The sequence below is a fragment of the Protopterus annectens genome, chromosome 8.part0 (genome assembly GCF_019279795.1).
Source record: "Protopterus annectens isolate FY-2018-M chromosome 8.part0, PAN1.0, whole genome shotgun sequence".
In the NCBI taxonomy this organism is placed as follows: Eukaryota; Metazoa; Chordata; order Ceratodontiformes; family Protopteridae; genus Protopterus; species Protopterus annectens.
Window position 1 is genome coordinate 350,538,459 of NC_056741.1, and position 24,302 is coordinate 350,562,760.

The window sequence follows — 24,302 nt, forward strand, 5'->3', positions numbered from 1 at the left end:
ATATGGGTTTACATTTAAGCTGGTAAGTTTTTCTACAATACCCGAGTGGGGTATTGTGTCAAAGCCTTTACAAGGTCAAGGTAGGCTGTATGGACTGCCTTTCCTCATCAATGGCCTTGGTGACTGTTTCAAGAAGTCGACCAAGTTCAAAAGGCATGATCTTCCCTTGACAAAGCCAAACTGGGTCGGGTCCAATGTCTGCAAGTCCCCTATATCTTTGTTTATGAGCTCCATTATGATCCTCTCCATAGCTTTGCAGACTAGACTTGTTAAGCTTATGGGGCGTAATTACCAGGGTCCGTGAGGCACCGCCTTTGTGGAGTGGGACCACAGTTGCCGACGCCACTCCTTGGGCACGTATCCTGTGGTAAGGCTGAGATTAAACAGCTGCCTTATGTGCGGTTTAATTCCTCATTTAGCTCATGTAGCACACAGCCGGGGACACCATCCAGTCCCATTGATGCTGTGTTTTTAGCTTTAGAGAGAGCAGCTTTCACCTGCGCATTTGAGATGTCCGGGAGGCTACACTCGGCTGGGATAGTTATCTCTCCTTTAGGGGAGGGGGGTGAAGTTTGCACTGAACCTGTCTGCCAGTATGTTGGCAATGTCTGTGGGTTCAGTGATTTTTGTATCATTTTGGACTAATTCTGAGCATATCTGGGAGTTTCCACCCAGGTTCCTAACATAGCTGAAAAAGGCCTTATGATTGTCCTTTGAATCCATGGCAATTTTTCTCTCAAAATTGGCCTTAGTTGATATTATGAGTGCTCGTATTTTTTTACTAATAATGATCAGGGGTGACTTCCCTTTTATGGATTTTGTTCTATCATGTAATAGCTTTCTCCTCTTATTGTAAAGTTTGTTAATGGCTGGGGTCCACCAGACTGGACGTTTGCCCATTTTGGCATCCAAATATATGATCCTTTTGATTTGAGTCAGCAGTGACAGTAGCAGAAAGCATAGATAGTTTTATTTCAAGTAAATCTGCTGTTGGATATAGGCTGTGACAGCTGTATTCATTATGAAGACTTTTTTTTAAAGAATAAGGAGCCATAGGTGATTGAAGTGTGTGTGTGCTTAGGTGCATTGCTAAAGAATGTGGTTGTGGAAGGAAGAATGAAAGCATTTCACAAAGTGAAAGCTGTTTAGAAGGGATTCTTAATATATGGGAGGATATTCTGTAGAAGACTGCTGATGTTCCTTGTACAGAAAAAGTGCCAGCTTAAGCTAACTTCTTAACTGTCAGATTTTAATATTTTGATCAATAGCATGTTTTAGCATAGAACACCATTGATTGCTATAAGGTCCAAAATTAATCAAACCTGGGGAACAGCATGCCTGTTTGTTTGGGATAAATGCAGCACTGCTTGTCTTTTCTCAGTACCTAGCTTTATTCATGTTTATGGTGTCTTTTGCATCTTCTTTTCCTGTTGCAGTAGAAGGCATTCTACCCTTCAAAGTTTTGAAAATGTCCTTGTATAAAAGATTCTGCATCTTCTCTTTGGTTATCTTGGTTGGTTGAATGAATAAATATCTCGGCGTATAAATATTTGACAGCAGCTGAGCCTTTTCACACTCTGTGACAACCGTTCCCTGGCCCAGCAATCAAGGAGCCTCAATCCTCACCACTAGGACCAGGGAGGTTGTCTCCTAGAAGAGAGCAAAGGATTACTAGTGCACACAGTAAAGTACAATTTCCCTTAAGTGCACACAGAGATTGCAGTCAGTCTGGGGCTGGTTGCTCCCTTGCTCACCAGGTCCCCAATAAGACTCCCCACTGGCACAGCTATAGGGTCCAGGTCTCAGCCTAACTGGGCAAGCCAAAACCTCCAGTACCCTCTCTGTCCAACCAGTGCTTTATGTCCCTGCCAAGTAGCTGACACAACACACACACACACTTTGAGATAAGTATTTATACAACTTCACAGACACTCCTGGGAAAGGCTGACGCATATTCTCCAGCTGTGCCCCTTTACCCAGCCTATATGGTAGTAATTACTGCCACCACCAAGTTAATATTAGCTTCTAAAAGGCCCTTTAAAAGGGTGTCCAATTATTACTGTGCAATATTATTATCCAGTGGTAGTATGATTAACAGTCGAGGCTTAATTTAGTGTCCTATTACAATAACCTTTATAAATATGCAATTTACTCTAGAGCTTATCTCTACACAAATCAGCCACAGATAGAAGGTTTTAAAAATATTTAATAATAAATAATTAAAACACAAGACAAAACTACTACACCACAGAAATATCTAAGAGTTCAGAGATCACACAGAAACTTAAAACAATACAGTAGGACAGGTCTGATTTCAAAGAAAAATACCTAATTAATCTTTACTAGCTTCAACTATTCCTACAAGAATTCACAGTGCTAAAACTTACATGTGAGCATAAGGCAGAATGCTAATAATCTGGATGTCCAAAGTTAAAATGCTCTCAGTCTCTTGTGAGAAACCGTATTTAAACATTTCTAACAAACATGTTTGTTGGGTCCCTCTCCAAATTACATCATTTTTGACACTTAGGTTTTCCCAGGCAAACAAACTGCATTATTACAAACTGCATTATTTAGCAATCTGAACACCTGCACAGAAACTTTCAATGCAAATATACATTCTAACAGAAACTAAAGCAATAAAGCACCTTCCACATCTAAATTCTGGTCATAAACTTAAACCTTAAAACAATGGGCATGAAACCTTCATCCAGCCACACTGGAGCCGAATTGTAAAATATTAAAGAGATTCATAACATTGTTGTCAACTTAAAAAGACACATTTGAAATACTTAGCTTGGTTTTCCTTATAGCAGATGGCAATGTTGCAACAATCTTGAAGTTCACATTTTATAGTGTTTTCTTACATTTAAAAATACAAGCCTGTATTTTACATTTATTTATACAGTTGATAAAATTATGTATCAAATTCTATTTGACTAGGCTGACAGCCTTTGCCCATCTCTCCCCAATCATCACATCTCTTCCCTCCCGGGGAACTCGAGCAAGTTTTTCAAGTACCCCTTGAGAAACATCGCTTGAGAGTGTCAGGTCTATCTGGGTGTACCTCATCCCATTCCCTGTCTTGAGAGCCCATCTGCATTGGCATTGCTACTCCCACTGCAGTGCTGCACTGACATATATGCTTGCAACCCCAGACTCCATCTTAGCAACTTGGCATTTTGCTGACTGGCTCTGTTTAACCATGTTAGAGGGTTGTGATCTGTCATCACAGTGAATTTTCTTCCATACAGATAAGGCTGAAGTTTTTGTAGTGCTCATGCTATGGCTAGACATCTACCACTGCATATCATTCCTCCCTGGGTTGGAGCCTACGACTGAGATAAACCACTGGGTGCTCTCCTCCCTCTGAAGAAATCTGGCTAAGTACAGCCCCCACCTTATAGTTTGAAGCATCCACCCGCACAACAAATTCTTTGCTGTAGTCTTGACTGGCTAACACAGGGGGTCCTCCCAAAGCTTCCTTAAGCTTCTGAAATGCCTGCTCACATGCTGGGGTCCACACTACATTACATGGCCTGTTTTTCCTTGTCAGGTCTGTGAGGGGGAGAAGCTATGGTACTATAATTGGGAACAAACTTTCTGTAGTACCATGCTGTCCCCAAGAATGCCCTGACCTGCTTTTTGGTAACAGGTGCAGGCCATGCCTGAATAGCTTCTACTTTGGCAGGTTCTGGCCTTCTCTTACCACTCCCCACTCGATGTCCTAGGTAGGAGACCTCTGCCATACCCACCTGACATTTGCTCAGCTTAATGGTCAAACTTGCCCTCTGTAGTCTGCCCAGCACCTCCTTGACATGCTGAAGGTGCTCTTGCCAGGGATGTTTGTAGATATCGATATCATTCATGTAAGCAAGGGCAAACCCTTCTGCTCCTGCTAAGATATGATCTACCAGCCTCTGTAAAGTTGCTGGGGCATTCTTCATCCCAAAGGGCATCTTTGTGAACTTGTACAAGCCAAAATGAGTCACAAAGGCTGACTTCTCTCTAGCACTGGGAGACAAGGGCACCTGCCAGTAACCTTTGGTAAGATCAATGGTTGTAAGATACTTAGCCCCACCCAGCTGCTCTAGAGCCTCATCTGTCCTAGGCATGGGACAAGCATCTGACTCTGTGTTGACTATTTAATTTCCTGTAATCCACACAGAAACTGGTGCTGCCATCCTTCTTTGGCACGAGTACCACTGGGGAGGCCCAGGGACTCTTGGACTCCTGATTCAGCCCTAGTTCGAACATCTCCTGTACCTCTTCCTTCACAGTCTGTTTGACTCTGTCAGGCACCCTATAATGGGCCTGCCTGATAGGCCTTTGGGGTCCTGTATCCACCTGGTGCTGCACCAGGTGGGTGCTCCCGGTTTCCTGGTGAACATGCTCCCAAACTCCTGTAACACTGCTCGGATTTCTCGAACCTGGGTAGGAGATGACTGCTGGGACATTGCTACCCCTTCTGCCGAGGTGTCAGCCTGAGCCTCACCGAGATCAGTCCCCAGATCTCCCTCAGACTCCTCCTGCAACCCACTGCAAATGCTCAGCACAAGGGCCTCCCTATCTTGGTAAGATTTCATCATGTTAACCTGGTACAGTTTGTGCCCCTGCCATCTGCCTTAGCACTTCCACCACGTAGTTAACATCACTTACCTTTCTTACCACCTTGTAGGGTCCCTCCCAAGCTGCTTGCAACTTGTTGTGTCTGACAGGAATGAGAACCATCACCTGCTGCTCTACAGCATACTCTCTAGCTCGAGCATTCCTGTCATACCACACCTTTTTCTGTTTGGCTTCTGCCAGGTTCTCCTGGGCCAGACCCATGAGTTCCCTGAGCCTTGTCCTGAGGTTCAGGACATATGCCACAACAGACTCCTTGTGAGACTCGCACTCACCTTCCCACTCATCTCGAATTAAATCTAGAGGGCCCCTCACCCTATACCCATGCAGCAGCTCAAAGGATGAAAAACCTGTGGATTCCTGGGGAACCTCTCTGTAAGCAAACAGATGGGGCAAATATTTGTCCCACTCCCTCTTAAACTGATCTGCAAATGCCCGTAGCATTGACTTGATTGTAGAGTTTAACCTCTCAACAATACCATTAGTCTGGGGATGGTAGTAGGTGGTTTTCATGTGCTTCACCCCACAGGACCTCCACAGACAAGCCAGCAGGTCTGACATAAAATTGGCACCTCTGTCGGCCAGTATTTTCTTTGGGAAACCTACCCTGCTGAAAATCTCTAGCAAAGCATTTGCCACCTTCTCGGCCTCAAAGCCACTCTCTCAGGGTATTGTGTAGCATAATCTACTACCACTAGGATATACTTTTTCCCTGTGGAACTTGGGGTACTCGGAGGACCCACAATATCTATAGCTGCTTTCTGAAATGGCTCCTCAATCACATGCAAAAGCATCAAAGGAGCTCTCCCCTTGTCTCCTGCCTTGCCTACCTTTTGGCACTGCTCACAGGTCCTGCAGTACCCTGTTACATCTCTGGAAATTCCAGGCCAATAGAAGTTTTGCATAACACGCCTCTTTGTACGTTTTATGCCCATGTGACCTGCAAAGGGAATATCATGGGCTATGGCTAGAAGCGCCAGATGGTAAGCTCTAGGCGCTACCAACTGCTGTACTCTCTCACCTTCTAGCCCTCCCCTCAGGGGTCCACTCTCTGTACAGTAACCCTTTATTCCAGTATACAGATTCCCCCTTCCCTTGAGAATCGGATGCCTCCTTAGCTACCTGCCTCAGGCCTTGCAATGTAGGGTCTGAGAGCTGAGCCTGTCTCAAGTCTCTCCTTGTAACCCTTCCCAGCTCCCCTTCCACAAGAAGTCTGGCATCCTCTGACAGCAGTGCCTCACTGTCAGCCTGGGTACTACTACTCACCTCTACCTTTGCAGTTACCCTGTCCAAGGGAACATCCGTATCCACAAGCAGCTGTGGCTCACATTCAGTCTCACTGCTAAAGCGTAGCTCACTCCCTGAAGTAACCACCTCAGCAGTCCTGTCTGCAAGTATGCAGTCTGTCTGGGTCTCCCCCAGGCTACCAGACCCACATGCTTGTCTCCTAGCCTTACTGTGTGTAACTGCATAAGTATGTAGTACTGCCTTATCCAAATCCTTCCCTCTCAGGACATCTGCAGGATGCTAGTTCCATACCCCTGTTGTCTCAAAACAACCTACTGTTGGCATTTTGTCTTTCCCACTTACTGGCTCCCTCAACTTTGGTTCCCCACCTTGCCTCCGTGGACATCTGTATGCCACATGGCCCCACTGGTTGCATTCAAAACATTTAACCCTAGCTCCTGGATGTGTACCTGGACTAGTGGCTTCCCCTACTACTGGTGGATTCTGTTGGGGCAGTCTGTGCTGCCCACCATGGGTTCTTTAGACCCATGAGCAGTACTGGGGGTCCCTTTCCTGTGCAGGGCTGCCCTACTTGCTAGGTATAGGTCTCCCTTCTTCCCCACCTCCTCTGAAGTAGCAGACTGTCTATCCGCTAACCAGATCCTCATGTCCTCAGGCAAAGTGCTAAGGGCTTGTTCCCTTACCAAAAGGTCTGCCAGCCCTTCAAAAGTGGTGACCTGACATCCACTCACCCAGCTATGAAAATAAGTGCTCAGTTCAACAACATATTCACATACATTTTCATCTGCCTTGCGTCTATGCTCATGAAACTTTTTCTTGTACATTTCAGGTGTTAGCCTAAAACATTCTAATAAGTCTTTTTACAGCAGTATAATGAAAACGGTCAGTGTCATGCATTTTTGCTAAAGAAGTTACAGGTTTACCATGGAGTAAGGGGGTCAGGAACCGTACCCAGAGCCCTTGGTCAACTTCATACTGTTTACATGCCCGCTCAAACATATGAATGAAGCTGTCAAAATTATTCCCCTCTTTTTAAACTGTGGAAGAAATTTACTGACCTTTTGTGCTTCTGGGGTCTGGTTACTCCCTTCCCCATTACCTCCATGACTCTGGCGAAGAGTCAGCATTTCCCTCTCATGCCTTCTCTGCTCTGCATTTTCCTCGGCTTGTAGACTCCTCATTTTCTCGGCTGCTTCTTGTTCCATAAACCTGGCGTCAACTCAAGTCTCCTTGGCTCCAGCTGAATTTTTAAGTCCACTGCAGAAAGGTTGAGCTGTCCATTCTCTGAGGATATTGCATCTCCACTGTCAGTCTGATTGTCCTCCGGGCTGCAGTTTTCTGATGCAGCTGTAACCAAGGTTGCAATCATTGTCTGCTTTAGTCAGGTTTCCATGCACCAGTCTCCTAGCCTGGCACATCTCCGCCAGCTGGCTCCTTGTCAGTTTTCCATACTTTTCTGCTGACATGTTGCCTGCTCACCCTGACTAGCACTAAGCTAACAAAAGAAATAAAACAATTGTGATCTGAACTCTGAGTATACACTGTGTGGCTGTTTTAGAGTACAAAACACTTTTAGAGATCACTGTACATAAGCTACAGGAATTCACTCCACCCACACCATTACAAGCCAATTAGTATGTGAAGTAGATCCCACCACTGCCAAACACTTGTGATGACCATGCCCTTGCCCAGCAATCAAGGAGCCTCAATCCTCACCAATAACACCAGGGAGATCGTCTCATAGAAGAGAGGAAAGGATAACTAATACACACAGTAAAGTACAATTTCCCTCAAGTGCACACAGAGATCACAGTCAGTGTGGGGCTGGTTGCTCCCTTGCTCAGCAGGTCCCCAATAAGACTCCCCAGTGGCACAGCTATAAGGTCCAGGTCTCAGTCTAACTGGGCAAGCTAAAACCTCCAGTACCCTCTCTGTCCAAACAGTGCTTTGTGTCCCTGCCAAGTAGTTGACACAACACCACACACTTTGAGATAAGTATTTATACAACTTCACAGATTCTCCAGCTGTGCCCCTTTACCCAGACTATACGGTAGTATTTACTGCCACCACCCAGTTAATAATAGCTACTAAAAGGCCCTTAAAAGGGTGTCCAATTATTACTGTGCAATATTATTATCCAATGGTAGTATGACTAAGTCAAGGCTTACTTTAGAGTGGCCTATTGCAATAACCTGTATAAATATGCAATGTACTCTTAGAGCTTATCTCTACACAAGTCAGCCACAGGTAGAAGGTTATAAAATATTTATTAATAAATAATTAAAACACAAGACAAAGCTACTACACCACAGAGATATCTAAGAGTTAAGAGATCACACACAAACTTAAAATAATACAGTCGGACAGGTCTGATTTCAAAGAAAAATACCTAATTAATCTTTACTAGCTTTAATTATTCCTTCAAGAAATCACAGTGCTAAACCTTACATGTGAGCATAAGGCAAAGTGCTGATAAGCTGGATGTCCAAAATCAAAATGCTCTCTTATGAGAAATAGTATTTAAACATTACTAACAAACATGTTTGCTGGGTCCCTCCCCAAATTACATCATTTTTGACACTTGTGTTTTTCCAGGCAAACACCTACACAGAATCTTACAGCAATAGAGGAAATTTCACATATACATTCTAACAGAAACTAGAGGAGTAAAGCACCTTCCACATCTAAATTCTGGTCATAAACTTTAGCCTTAAAACAATGGGCATGAAACCTTTATCTAGCCGCACTGGAGCCGAATTGTAAAATATTAGAGAGATTCATAAGATCTTTTCAACTTAAAAAGACACATTTGAAATACTTGGCTTGGTTTTCCGTACAGCAGATGGCAATGTTGAAACAATCTTGAAGTTCACATTTTACAGTGTTTGTTTTCTTACATTTAAAAACACAAGCCTGTATTTTGCATTTATTTATACAGTTGATAGAATTATATATCAAATTCTATTTGACTAGGCTGGCAGCCTTCACCCATCTCTCCCCAGTCGTCACACACACTCCTTTCCCTTTTAAGGAAGGAAGAAAATGCATGTAATCCCTGCCTGCCAAAAATGTCTGGCTGCCTGTTTGTGAAATTTTCAGAAATGCAAAATCCCTGCTGGAATTCTCTCAGGAGTGATTTAAGAAGAAAAACGATGAATTCTAGCTTGCCAGTCTCCAAAATGGTATCCCATGCACTGACTCGCACACTTTTAACAACTCTTTTCTCTTGTACTTTATTAATCACTTTTATGTGTGTGTGTGTGTGTGTGTGTGTGTGTGTGTGTGTGTAGTACATTTTTAAGCACACCTCTTTTTACTGTGTAGAGTACAAATAGGATAGCCTTTCTGTAGCCATGGAGAACCAGGCTGAAATTCCAGGGGTGCGAAGCACAGTTATCAGTGTAGCCCCTCCTTGATATTTCGCATCCGCAGCTTTCCTTAAGTGTATATTCTCAGCAGATACAGCACAAGTGCATTTTGCATTCTTGCTTTCTAATATTTGATGGGCAAAGTGAGAAGTAAACTTGAATCGAGAAGAAGATAAGGAAACCCTGAGCCATACTTTTCAGGTATATAGTACGTAAATTAGGTTTTAACCCCGGCCTACTTCATAAGCCAGTTTTTACAGCATGTTTTGCAGTGACAGATTTAATTGCGTATTTCTGTATGTTATAAAAGAGTCTCATGCCATCTGTGTGTGTGGCCTAATGGTTAAGGTGTTTGCCTTACAAACAAGGTACAGGGTTTGAATCTCACAGGGGATAATTGGCTAGGCTTAAAATGGCTTGCAATGGCAGTTAACCTAGTACGAGACTATGAACTATAAGATGTTCTAGCAAAAAGCAGAAGAATATAGGGGACATCTTCATAGAAAGAAAACCCACAATGGGTAGTGGCAAGAAAATCCCCCATAGGTGTTCAAGGACGTGGGACAAAGGGAGAAAGGGGAAGGTAGATGTAGGGAGAATATAGAATAGTAAATGTACTTAAAGGATGAACTAGATAGTATTATTGTCCTGCTTCTGCTATTAGCAAAAGTTATCTATACAAGGTTGTAAAACTGTACTTAAAGGAAATATGGATGCCACTCTGTGGGATACAAGATACGGCAGCAGTGCTTTTCAGTTAAGTAATAATTATTTTGTAGTGGTACAGAAAGTGTGTTTTGTTCATAAAATATTCTTAAACCTAATGTGTCATGAGTGGTTCCTGCAGAAAGGGTAAAATTTTGTATTGGTTATGAAAAGTTAATGTGTAACATGTTGCTATGATTTGTAAGCTGAACTTTTCACATACCTTTCTATATAGTTGTCTGTAATACATGCCCAGTGTGACTGAAGTCGTGCTAATTATGCAGGGTAAGTACAAATGAACATGTTCCTTCTGTAATGGACTTCTATCCTGGAAACATCATTCCATTTGTGTCAGGCATATAAGTAAGACTTTATCCATCTCAATTCCTTAGAAGTACCAGAAGTCAAAAAGCAGAAACGTTTCAGGCATAGAGTCCTAGCATAGTATGTTGGCAAACAAGTGCATCCATTCATTCTTTGACATTCCTACAGACAAAAACTAATATCAGTTCTTCACGGTACAACCAAACCCTCTTCAAATAATTTTCTTTTCTGATTTCAGTTATTGTATCCAGCACTGTACATGTAGAAAATTTCCCAAGGCTTCACTGAATTACTCAGCCCTGCAGTGAAGCTTGTATCTGATCAAAGAATGTCACAACTTGGCCGTAAACAGAACTTTTATGAAGTCCTGTATCACTCAGCAGTTCAGACACTATTCAAAAAGCATTGCATTTCACTCTTTTTTTCCAGTTAGTGTTGGCAATATTGTGTGGCATTACTTTAAAGAGCAAGATTAAATGGAAATGCTACATCATGAAGGCTCTTCAGCTAATGCAGTTTACTTTGTTCAGAAGTAGCATTTCAAGCAACTTTTTTGTTTATTATCTCTGTTACCCTAAGTTTATAATGTTCGTACTGTATATAATTTTAATACTTCTTAGAAGGTGGGCTTGGGCAACAGCAAACGCTCATTAGTCCCATGGGATTCCAAAGGAGTACATTAAATCAGGAAGAGCTCTCAAAGCAAGACCCCCAATTCACAGAACTGTCACTGTTCAGTGTGTATGTTTGTGTAGTGCTGGTAGTGATGGGGATTGTGAAATGACACAATTTTTTTACACTAACCAAGACTTTCCTGACATGAAATGTTTAAGATCTATGAATTAAATTAAGTGCACACACGCACAAAACAAATCCACTGCAATGGAAGTAAAAGCAGTTATAGGGTATGAAAGTATATTTATAGAAATTTGCTGCATTTTTTTCATATACTTACCAATATAAATATACACAGATCACTATTTCAGCATATACTGAGAGGTCAGATTAAACCCAAATCATCTTGTACCAAAATAGTTGTCTAATAAAAATATAATGCTGCTGAACAAATAGTTTATTCCACAAGACAAATCACAGTGTAAATATGCATTGGCTCGCGTTATAAATAGTAGATAAACAGACATCAATAACACTACTCAAGTGTTTCTTAATCCCCTCTTCCGGCACAGAGCTCATAACAGATGCTACAAAAAATACAGTCACTGCTGTAACTAGATTAAAACAGGAGTAACAAATGTGGCCATTGTCAACATTGACAGAATAAACGATAAAATTTGATACTGCTGGCAGTTATTAAATATTGGTATTACTTTTGGGTCTTTGAACAAGTAAACATCCTACAAATCTCTCATGTATACACTTTTCAGTTTACTGCATTTATCCTCGCAGTGTTGGGTATGATTTATTATAATTATTGTACCAGAATAGTTGTCTAATAAAAATATAATGCTAGTGCTGTTAAAGCAGTCTTTATTTAAACAAAAAAAAGCATTAAACCACACACTTTCCTTCCGTTTGTATGTAACTGTGAAATTGGGGGGAGGCTCTGCACTATATGTACAGTTGTTGTGCAGAAGAAATGATTTTACATCAAAATCCTGCTAATATGATTTGACCTATAGTACAACTATTCTCCAAGCTTTCAGTCTTTTTTTTTTTTTTTTTTTTTTGTCAGGGCACCTCACAAAACACTGAGCAAAGACTGCCATTTGCACTGTCCACAAGTGCCTGTCACCTGTGATGCGCAGTATGTTGGATAGTTGCTTTTCCAGAATTCTCTCTCTGGCTCCACATAGCAAAATTCCTTAACTTTCTGAAAAGTGCTTTCCTTAGTAACAAAATCACCATGTAACAAGTTACAACATCAAGGCCATCCTTTTGCCACCAAGCCATACAGTTTCATAGCACTGGCTGTCTTTTCAGAGCAGCATGCATCAAAGGGAGCTATGCAACAGTTGATGTGAAGTGCAAGGCTACTGCTTCCATGGTTTTGGGTTTCTCAGATGCTCAGGCTTTCATGGAATTCATAATAATCCATCAGCATTGCCATATTGCTTTGTTTACTTTGTTGCGCAAGTACCTATCGAGGAAGAGCATCCAGTCGTGTAACTTTTCTTTGGTTAGTAGTGGTTGGTTGTCTGCAACCAGCATAAACATTTTCTGTATAGTACTGGCTTAATTTGTTTACAACCCAAACCGAGCCAGTGGCTTTTTTGTCTGGGGATATAGATACCATTTTCTTTAGTAATTGACATGGAACCAAATACGGTTTCTCTCTCTATACCATCTTGGCGGTTTTGCAACAGAACAGTGCCTGTTCCATGAGGTTTATTTATTTATTTGCTTTTTGTTTACTGTGAAAGTCCATTGGGCCTGGGTGAGTCCATTTTCAGTGGAGGCCCAGGCAGAAAAGCTCCATGGCATAAACATTTGCACTTAAACTTACATTCACAGTTCAACCCTACAATAATCTTATTCTACTGAAGACAAAATTGACAGTAAAGCTACAGAGATAAAATTCTACAGAAAAAAAATCAATGAGCAATCGACAACAAATGAAAAGCATTTACAGTTGTGTGTGCAGTTACAGATGTATACAGAGTTAGTGCGGACATCTGAGTGTTTACATGGGTAGTAGGATCTGTCAGCTGTCTCTACAGAGTTAATTACCAACAGTAGAGATGACAAGAGAAATTGAGAGTCACACACTTTTCTAGGGGGTTTGGTAATGGTAATGCATTACTTGTCAGTCTTGTAGGTCTGTATAAACTGAAGAGCATAAATACCTTGCTCCAGAAGTCGAAAAGAAAATTGTGTCTAAGGTGTTCCAATAATCCCATACCTATGTCCATTTAGAACTGTTCTGTAGTAAGACATTGTTGCATAGTAGCATTTGAGTGGTAGTAGTTTATCATTCCTAACTGCTCTATACGTTTAACCACATATTCTACCTTTCCTTGTGAGTTGTTCAGTTCATTCTTTCAGATACCCACAATAAGGTTTCATCTTTGAATGATTTTCTGTTTGCAAACGCTAACAAGGTTATTCAAATGACTTTCATAACGCTTCCCTGTTGCCAGAATATCCTCTAGGTAAATTCTGTGTTACAGATTTGACTAATTCATCAGTTGCTTACTTTTAAGTTGAAAGTGCAGATTCTACATCAAAGCAGTGTGTTTTTATATTGTAATAAATCATTGAGTAATAATTGTTAGGAATTTCTAAGCCATTTATATTCGTTGGAATAAGCATATATATTCGTACATAAAAACTGACACGGCACAAGTTTAAGAATCACCCTTCTGCTGTAGGGATAAAACTAACTTCTTAGCAGGGAATACTGCACAGTATTTAATGTTGGATTAAACTTAACTTTTAAGTCTCCACAACTCCACAACTGCAAACATCCCCAACTTTACTCTTCTGACGCCCCAACACTATGGACATAGCCCTTTCATAGTGCTTTTTTAGTCAAACAATACCCCATCACCTTCTCGCTTATTTAGTTCAGTTTGTGAAGCACTACCCAGATCTCAACTCAATTGAGGACTAATATCTGGTTCAAGTTTGACTTTTTAGGCTGGGTTCATTGAAGGTTGTCATAAAATGGACACTTAGTATAACTTTTTTAAATAATTAGACAGCACAAGCATTGGGGTAGGCCTGTTCTGGTAACCTTTGAGTTGAGCCTTTTGTCTTTTAAGGATTGCTTGCCTTTGACCAAAACATGTTCAGTGTTTGCCAGCAATCATAACTTCTCTTGTGTGGGGGATATGTTAGTTCATCAGTTTGACTCCTTCTCCACCAAATATGTTTTTGGTAACACTTTTGAGTCTTCTATTGATGTTTGCGGAATTATTTCAGACTCTTTCATGGAAATCATAGGTAATATGACAAGTCCATCCTTGCCTTAAATGTCTCTCCTTTTGATTTATGTTTCTTGTCATCTTGGCTCAACCAAGCATTAAAACTGCCAGGTCCATAACTCTCTCAACTTCTTGGCTCAGGAAGTCTGAGCATAGCCAAAAATAATGGGGAGGGGGGGCAAAGGCTGAAAAATGGGGGCAGATTTTAAGTATTCCTCCTTATAAATTTAGTAAATTGCTAGAATAGCAAGATATGTGTTGACATATATTTTCTGAAGGATATGAAAGCTGAAATACAAATATATGACATTTAGTGACATCAATCCTCATATGATCCAGAAAACCAAAATTTTATGAGGAACAGACCAAAAATATGAGGCAAAAATCTGGACAGTTGAGAGGTATGATTTGGTCAAACGGTTCGTTTTCTGCATCTACCTCCATTTTTTTGAATCCTGCAGATTCTCTTTGTACATTTTGAGGTTTGCACTTGTCATTTTGCATCTCGTGGTTACCACTCATTTTTGCCACCTTTGCATTTGTATACTGTCATAGCATAACCTTTTCTATGGCACATTCTACAGATTTTTTGTTTAAACACAACATATTGGTTTATGACATTTTGCCATACTGAAAACCTGCTTGTTTCTTAGAGTTTAACAAATTTCTGTAAATGGTGCACACAGTCCATCTTGTTATAGTTGCTGCTGATGGAATGGTTTTCCACCCTGGGCAATAAGCCCTCTCCTTGTCCCTATTCCTAAATTGAACAAGCTGATGTAATCTGCTCAAATCCACCCCCTTTGCCTGGCTTCTCCTGTGCCTGAACTGCTTATCAAATTTGGGTTGTCTGAGACGTAGTCATGGCTTTATCCCACTGTGTTATGGAGCCGGGCTTTCATCTGATTTTATTTATGGAACACAGAATGTTTTGAAATTTGTCAAATGTCTCTCTAACGTTGCCAGGATTGCTATAAGTGATATTTTAGAGAGAGTAGCTGGTGCTACCCAGCTGCACTATATTAACAACACTGGAATTGTATGGAGTGTCCTTTGCTGCACAGTATATTTCTACATCCTCCACATAAGTCACCAGATCTGTTTTGGTAAGCCCAAGTTAATGTCCTCACTGGATTCAGACATTCGGCCAAGTTTATTTCTGTTGCTACAGGTCTTCTTGCCACCACCAAAGCACTGCATTAAGCCTTTTTCATAAGCTGGCAAATTGTTGCATTTGCAGGGGTCTGTACAGCTATAAGCAAAGTTTATTTGGTTGTCATTCTAAACCACCAAAGACGAGCTTGATGAGTTGGTCCTCCCCAGAGTGATATATCCTGACGTTCTGTGCCATCTCTGACACCCTGTTGGTGGGGGGATTCCCCCACCCCCTTACTAATGTAAACATCTACCAGGGTCATGACACTTCTGCAGAAAAAATGGACAAGTCTCATATTGGAGTTTGCTGCCTCTAATTAGGACCGCACCTGTTTATTTTTGCTCTGAAACACTGCTGTACTCCCCCCCCCACACACACACACACACACACACCCCTTTGTTTGTTTTAGGCATCCCAAAATCACTTGCAATACTTTATATTCACTACTAAGTTGTTTTGTTTTACACAATTCTTCATTCAACTAAAATTAAGCATGCTCATTTTCAGTATTCAGGCACTAGACTGACCCATTTAATGCAAAGGTTACTGTATGTTTCACTTAATAAACTTTACATGAAAACCAATTTCATGCTATTTTTGTCTAAATATCAGTAGTTACAGGGAACTCTCTGTTCTCATTGCGACATTTCTTTGAGAGGTAGACTACATATTTATCTATTTATTTTTTGGAAAGGTTTGTACTTGTTGCAATCAGAAAGCCATGCTGTACAAAAGATCATCCTCATCAACCCCATTTTTTCCATTTTCTACATGGAGTTAGGGTGATGTCCCTTGTCACCATCTCCTTAATCAGTGCCACTCTCCTACCTTCTTTGATACTCGTGTCTGACTGCTGCAGGTCTTCTCTCTCACACAGTTCATCCACCTCTTTGCTGGATGCCTTTGTTTCCTCCTGCCCTCTTCTTCTCGTCTGTCCCAAATCCTTTTCACCAGATTGTCTTCTGCTTTCCAGGACATGGGCTGAACCACCGTAATCTGTTCACTTTGATGTTTTATGCAATTGGAGCTACTTTGGATTCTGCCGTTATGTCCTCATTTCTTTGTCTGGGCCACAGGGTGCATCCTACCACCCATCTTGGCACTTCATTTCTATCATCTCTAACTTCCTCGGCTGCTATGCCTCTACTGCCCAGGTTTCTGTACCATACAGCAGCACTGGTTGCACCACAGTTTTCTACACCTTTCTCTTCTGCTTCTTGGCATTCTGCTGCAGTTCCCCTGATTCTTTGTCCTCCTCATACAGGCTTCCCTTCTTCTCAACCATCCCTCCCAGATATTTGAAGCTGTTAACCTATTTCCTTATTTTCCTGTTTATCTAAATTTTCAGCTTCTGGTTTCCCCCATTTGTTGCCATTACAGCTGTTTTATCTAGATGTCCTTCAAGGATGCATCTGCAGTCCTTACATATGGGTTGTCCTGCCTCAGGCAGCCCTTCGGTTGGCCGGATTCCAAAATCTGGGTCCGGCGTCGGCTGATGTCGCTCTTTCCCCGACGTCAGAGCGCCTGGGGTATAAAAGCGTCAGCCGACACCATCTTCTTCAGTCTTTCTTGCCACGCGGTGCCCGAAGCAGAAGCAGTTCGCAAGTGCCGGTCGGCCAGCTCCTGTGATTTCAGCTACCGAAGTCTTCAAAAAAGCTAAGTACCCCGTTGGGGACTCTTTCTTGCCTCAGCCGATGTCAGATCAAACGGTTAAAGTTAATAATTGTTTAATTTGTGGGAAACAAATACCTCATAAGGATTTCCACTCTTACAGCTTACACTGCCTAGGCCCAGACCACGACGTCTCGGCCTGTACAGCCTGTGCTTCCTTCAATAAACGCACTCTTAGGCGTCGGGCAGAGTTTGCAGAGGAATTTTTTGGGGAAAAATTCAGTTAGATCATGCCGTCGGAGCTTCCGACAGCTCATTTACCCAAAAAACGCAAGGATAAGGACCGACACACGCTGTCCGTGGTTCCGGCCGACTCCACGTGTAGGCCTACCGTGAGTGTCTCGGTCTCTGCTGAAGCCGAATCTTTCCTGCTTCCGACAGACGACACCGCACAGCCGGTAACTTCGGTACCGGAGGCCGCCACTGGGTCAGTCTTAGAATTTCCGTCTGACGTGCTAAAGCTGCTAAACAGCCTAAACCTCTCCCTCCCAAGGCTATTCCTCAGGGATCCTCTACCGGTTCACGAATTTTAAGTTTGGCTGAAGACCTTCTCTCCTTAATCAGGGGCTCCCAGCCACATCCAGACAGGGGCTCTCAACCACCTCCAGGCAAAAGGCCCAGGGTTGAGCAGACAGATCCCCAGTCTTCGGATGAGGCCTCAGATGACTCTGCCCAGTCAGACTACCAGGAGGAGGCCTTTCTGGCCTACGAGGATTCTGATGCAGAGGAATCTATTCCCTCGGCTTCCCACCCTGAAGAGTTTTCTTTTGAGGAGACCCTTCACTCCATGAGAGAGCATTTCAAATGGCAGGGCCAGGAATTCTCTGATTCCAGGAAGAGGTTAAGGACTTTTTTGCATTTACCTCAGCATAGACCTTTGGCTATTCCTCCTGTTTTAAATGTTATAGAAGATGTGTACTCTGAGTCTAATATTTCCCCTGACTCCCTTCCTCCAGCTCCTGTCAAACCCGACAGGTACTACAGGGTCCCGGACACACATCTATACCTTTACAAGGGCCACTCTGCTGACCCAGAAACTATTTCCCAGGGCCCTAAAGGGGTTACAGCCACCACTACTAAAAATCCACTCCCTTCTGAAAGGGAATCCAGGGCTTTAGAGAGATGGGGTAAAAAAGTGCATACTTCTTCCACTCTTTCTATGAGAGCTTTAAATTGTCAATTCCACATGATACAGTATCAAGAGTATCTTTTACATGAATTGCATAAAAAACTAACCTCACCTGAACCCCTAGATCGCAAGGCGCTTCAGGATCTGGTGCACAACTCACACCAGGTTAGCAACCATTTCTTACAGTGTGGTTATTATGCATTGGAAGCTTCATGTAGGTCAGCAATGACAGGTGCAGTCATACGTAGACATGCTTGGCTGAAGGAACAAACTCTGCCAGATCATGTTAAAGCAAAGCTTCTGGATGCACCACTGGAAAAACAAAAGTTATTTGGTTCCACGGCTCAAGAGGTCTTAAAGAAATTTGAGGAAAAGGCTAAATCAGTACAAACAGTCAAAGATTTTCTCCAGGTCCAATCACCAAGATTCAGCAGAAATTGGCCTTCTAAGAATTGGTCCTTTCCGGACACGGACAGATTTCAAAGAGGCAAAAGCAGGCGTGCCAGAGGTAGAGGGCAAGCTCGAGGCTCCTACAGAGGACTTCAATGTCAGCCTCCTAACCAGAGAGGTAGTGCAGGACCTACAAATGCTGCACAAGGACAATCTCAATGACTTGTCTTTGACTGCGCCAACCAGGGCTCAATTGGAAGCACCTTTGGGCGGAAAGCTATCTTTATTCTCAGAAAATTGGGACAGTATTACAAAGGACAAATGGATACTGCAAATAATAGACAAGGGATACAGATTCCATTTTCATACATTACCAAAAAGACAAGGCATGCCAGACCTGCCACCAAACCAAAGGGCAGAGGCTTTCAAGCAAATTTCCAATCTACTGCAAATGAAGGCAATAGAAAAGGTTCCTTCCACAGAACAAGGCCAAGGATTTTATTCCAGACTATTCCTTGTTCCAAGAAAAGAAAAGCAATGGAGGCCTATTCTGGACTTGTCCGCACTGAATACTTATCTCATTGTGCCAAAATTCAAAATGCTGACCTTACAGCAACTCCTTCCCATGTTGGGCAAGGGGTCCTGGCTGGTAACTCTAGACCTCAAGGAGGCATACCTACATGTCCCTATCAGACAAAGTTGCAGAAGACACCTCAGATTTCTTGCAGGTTCAGAGCATTATCAATTTTCAGCATTGCCTTTTGGCTTATCTACTGCGCCCAGAGTATTCACGAAATGCCTGGCATCAGTAGTTGCACATTGCAGACTTCAGGGGATTCAAATATACCCATACCTGGACGACTGCCTTATACAAGCGGACAGCCAGCAAACATTGGTAAAACACATGAACTATGCCATCCACCTACTAGAGGCCTTGGGATACACAGTCAACATTCAAAAATCAAGACTTGTTCCATCCCAACGAATAATTTTCTTGGGTGCAAGACTGGATACAAACACCCAAATGGCTTTTCTCACAGAAGAAAAACAAGAACAATTACCAGTTTATTTCATAAATCTGACAACACAAAGCCAGCTGACTGCAAGGAAAATCCTGCAGGCCCTGGGTTACATGGCATCTTGCATTCTTCTGATTCCACAAGCGAGGCTGCATATGAGGAAACTACAGTGGTACCTAAGGAGTCTATGGTCCCAACACAATCACAGCCTAGAAGCTTTGATCCCCCTCATTCCATGCCTTCAAAAGGAATTTCTGTGGTGGGCACAAGCATGCCAGTCAAACGTGGGTCTGCCTTTCAGCAAGCCGCATATCAGCCAAACCATTACAACGGAAACCTCAGACCATGGATGGGGAGTGCATATGGAGGGCAGATGCATTCAAGGGCAATGGACACAAAAAGAACTGCACCTGCACATCAACCAAAAGGAAATGCTGGCAGTGATACATTCCATCGAGGCCTTCGAACACTTCCTGCATCAAGGTCACCTGCTAATAAAGACAGACAATACCACAGTTATGTGGTACATAAACAAGCAAGGAGGTACCCATTCCTACCCTCTTTGCAGACTGGCAATGAACCTTTGGGAACTTTCCCTAAAACTCCATATAGAGCTGCAATCCCAGTTCATACCAGGAAAAGACAATGTACTGGCGGACAGCCTAAGCAGAAACATCATGGATCCACACGAATGGATGTTGCACCCAGACATTTTTCTTCAGATAGCACAATCATGGGGAAGGCCGGACATAGATCTTTTTGCCTCCCACCACAACCATCAACTGAAGAAATTCTGCACAAGGACATACCATCCTCAAGCATGGAAAGTGGATGCCCTCTCCTTCAGCTGGAATGCTCTAACAGTATATGCATTCCCACCTCTACCATTAATGACCAAGGTCTTACTGAAGATCAGGACAGAGCAACCAAACGTGATTCTGATAGCTCCGGACTGGCCAAGACAACACTGGTACCCACTGTTAAAGAGCATGTCACACATGAAACCATGGCCTCTACCACAATGGCCACTACTTCTGACACAGCACAATTATAAAACCCTGCACTCCAGCCTAAAAACCTTGCAGCTGACAGCCTGGAAAATACCTTGACTCCTCGCCAGGATAAACTATCCAAGAGGGTAAAGGATATCATCATGGAAGCTCAGCGGCCTTCCACAAGTAGGGCATATTCAGCAAAATGGAAAAGATTTCGTACCTGGACCACCGCAAAGGGTCAAGATCCGAAAGTAATGAGCATTCCACATATCCTGGAATACTTGGCTGAAATGCTCCATAATGGCCTTTCTTATTCTTCCATAAAAATTCATGCTTCAGCAATTTCAGCAGAGTACAACACTGATCCACCTGTATTTTCTCATACTCTGCTAAGGCAGTTCCTAAGAGGGATAAAACACATCAACCCACCAAGGACACCACCAGTGCCTACATGGGACCTTAACTTCATGTTGGAAAAATTAACTCTACCTCCCTTTGAACCAGCAGCATCTTCAGAGCTGCAATTCCTGTCTTGGAAGACTGCCTTCCTTCTGGCCATAACCTCAGCAAGAAGAGTATCTGAGTTACAGGCCCTCATGGCGGTACAACCATTTCTCATTTTTCATCAGGGCAGAGTCTCCTTGAGAACCAATCCTTCATTCATGCCAAAGGTGGTATCCAGGGTCTCACTGAACCAAGCTATCCACCTGCCTACCTTCTTTCCAAATCCACAAAATAAAGGAGAGAAACTTCTGCATACCCTGGACATTCACAGATAGTTGCGCTACAGAACTAAGACTTACAGAAAAACTGACCAACTCTTTGTAGCATATGCTGCTGGTGTACAAGGAAAAGCAATTTCCAAACAGACAATTTCAAAATGTATAGGAAATTGCATTCAACTCTGTTACTCTTTTCATGGAAAAGCTGTGCCACCTAACATCAGGCCTCATTCCACCAGAGCAACAGCCACCTCCACAGCCTTCTTAAGAGGGGTGGCTACAAAGGACATTTTAGAAGCCGCTACATGGAGCTCCATGCATACATTTTCCAAGCATTACAACTTGCCTTTATATTCCAGATCCAGAGCAGGCTTTGCTACTGCAGTCCTGCAGGGCATGTTAGCTACACCATCCTTTTCTTAGGTCCTACCACCCCCAGCTTGGCTATGGTATTCTACTTGTATGTAAGGACTGCAGATGCATCCTTGAAGGACATAGTACAGTTTTGTACCTACCATAAATGTAGATGTCCGATAGTTATGCATCTGCAGTCAGGTTTTCCCTCTCTCCTACCCCTCTGTGGTATTCTTTGGGTACCTATCCCTCATTTTAGCTAGCTGGGGTTATCTTTTGTGGTGTATTTGTTTTTTATTGCTGTGCATGTTTGGAATTTTTTCATCTCTCCAAATTTAGCCTTCCTTTGAGGGCACCTGGCATCTGGGGCAAGAAACACTGAAGAAGATGGCGTCGGCTGACGCTTTTATACCCCAGGCGCTCTGACGTCAGGGAAAGGGCGACATCAGCCGACGCCGGACCCAGACTTTGGAATCCGGCCGACCGAAGGGCTGCCTGAGGCAGGACAAACCCATATGTAAGGACTGCAGATGCATACCTATCGGACATCTACATTTATGGTAGGTACAAAACTGTACTTTATCTTGTTTCATCCCATGTGCCTTCAGTTTTGCATTCCTTTTGCTGAAGTTCTTCCTCAGTCTGTCTGTAATGCTACATCATCTGCACACAGCAGCTTTGGTGATCTGTCCCCTGCAACATGTTGGGTCAGAGCTGAATGATGATGCATGCCCACTGCCACTGGGAAACCCATCTGTGAGACTGAATACTGTCCATACTTGGAGTCATCGGGTCCTTGTACATAGCCTGCACTAATTTAACCAATGTTTCTGGGACTTCAAACCAGCACAGAACTGCCTTAATCTGCTTTCTTGGGACCTTGTCATATGCTTTTCTCCAAGTGCAGGAATGCCCAGGTGGACTCTTTCTTCATTTCTAGCTTCTTCTCAAGTATCTGTCTTACTGCAAACATTGGATTAGTTGTGCTTCTCAATCTGAATCCAAACAGTTCATTTCCAATGTTATTTTCTACTACTCTACATATTTATCTGTCACCCCCTCCAGAACTTTTTTGCAGTGTGATAGGAGTTTGATACTTCTGTACTGCCAACAGCTGTAATGCCCCCTTTTTTCTTGAATACTGTCAATAGTATGGTCATTCTTCAGTCATCTGGGGTACATTTTTCTCTCATACTGCTACGAGTACCCTCAGGAGCCATTTCTCCCGTATATCTCCCAACATATTGATAATTTCTGCTGTGACCTCCGAGCCTGCTGCTTTCCTTGACTTCAGTTTCCTTAGTGCTGTTCTTCTAGGGTGGGCTCCTCCTCTTCTCTCACTATAGGCTGTGTCTTGAAGTGCAGCTTCTGTGGGGTTTTCTTCATTCAGAGAGATGTAGCCATTACTCTGCACTTAAAAACTTCGAGACAAACCAAGCAAAAATATAAAATTGTTATGTCTGAATGCCTTTTTTTGACTGTGTAAACAGAAATCTTTACATTTGTCAGGCTTTAACATAACCCCCCTTGCTAGTACATGTAACCTGCATCTAACTATATGTGAACAGTCCATCCTTACCTGTTATGTCTTCTGGATGTGAGGTTATTGTTTTCATATGTCGTAATTAGTGGTTGAAACTTTGTTATTACTGTTAGTGTGTGTGTGTCCCAAAATACTAAACTCAAGATTCCGTATTAGATGTCCTTTTATTCGTATTTATGCATTTCTCTACTGCTGCTGACATGAAGAATGGGATATTTTAATGATTTACATAGTTTCTCAGAGGAGTAACCTAGTAGCATGCTTCTGTATGTCAGTTGAGGGTGATGTTGGAAAAAAAATAGTCTGACTTGTTTTTAATGGAGAGCTTGCAGAATGCAGTGATGCTAATAATACTTTGCATCTATTTTTGAGCAAGCAAGTCAAGACAAGACCACGGATTCGATGAAAACAAACTTGTACCTCTTTACTGAATACTGAGGCAACTTTTTTCAGAGATGCTGGATAAAGCACAAATGCCAACCAGAAATTGACAAATTTTGTTGAGTGCAATAATGTTGCTTAAATATTCTTCACGGCAGTTATCAAAGTAATACAATCCCTGTAATTATGTCATGGCTTTTTTTTTTTTTTAAACTTCTGTAGCTTGTATATTGTATTACAGTGTACTGTATATTAAATTAGTCTTCTGTTACAATTTTAGTAAATGAACTCACTCTTTTCAGCCGTCTGTTCTCATCATATTCTTATTAATTCTACTTTATTTTCCCCCTCCTGGGGCATGGGTTATAGCTGTAGTCCACCTACCTGGTTAACCAACAGGTGAATAAATACATTTGCCTTATATTGCTGTCATTCATCCAGAATTCAATCCACTTCCAGTATTTAATTTTTTTTAATTTTTTGGGTCAACTGGGAAGTAGAGTCTATCCAGTCAGGAAGTTAGTATAATGAATAGCCAGTCCAAGACATGATGCAAGTCCATCACTGACTCATGCACACACTCATGTGCACAGGAGCAGGTGGAGTTTGGACACTTAACATGCATATTTGTGTTTGGAGTGTTGGAAGAGGCCTAATACAGTGGTGAAAACACTTGTGGATGTGGGAAAGACGTGCAAACTCTGCACACAAGGCACCCCACCCTAGCAAACAACTAAACTTCGAAAGTAGGCCCAGTGCAGCTGCTTGATTTTTGCAACCTGTTTAA

At 42.4% G+C, this 24,302-nt stretch overlaps 1 protein-coding gene across 4 annotated transcripts in view; it reads left to right on the forward strand.

The window, feature by feature from the left end:
- Positions 1-24,302, forward strand: part of ZYX (zyxin) — a 1,199,731-nt gene that overhangs the window by 744,948 nt on the left and 430,481 nt on the right. The window lies entirely within an intron of this gene.